We start from the raw sequence: 276 nt of genomic DNA on the forward strand, positions 1-276 counted from the left end.
CAAATCCTAATACAATGAGAAATTACGTCTGGTGTACATGTATTGTGAGTGACGTAAAGAAAGTGCTCATATTACAAGCAATTAAGTACAAGTGTCCGGGTACTGAACCTTTCCAGGGGCGACGTACAAGTTACTTCGTATTACCTATTTTCCAAATTTCGGGACCGAGTGAGGAAACCGTTTCCGAAAGTGTGTTTTTGCAGAAGGAGAATCTGGCGAGGGAGTGAGGCTGTGTGTGTTCAGGGAAATTCGTTATGCAAATGACATTTTGTATGG

This window comes from Penaeus monodon, chromosome 34, assembly GCF_015228065.2.
Source record: "Penaeus monodon isolate SGIC_2016 chromosome 34, NSTDA_Pmon_1, whole genome shotgun sequence".
NCBI lineage: Eukaryota > Metazoa > Arthropoda > Malacostraca > Decapoda > Penaeidae > Penaeus > Penaeus monodon.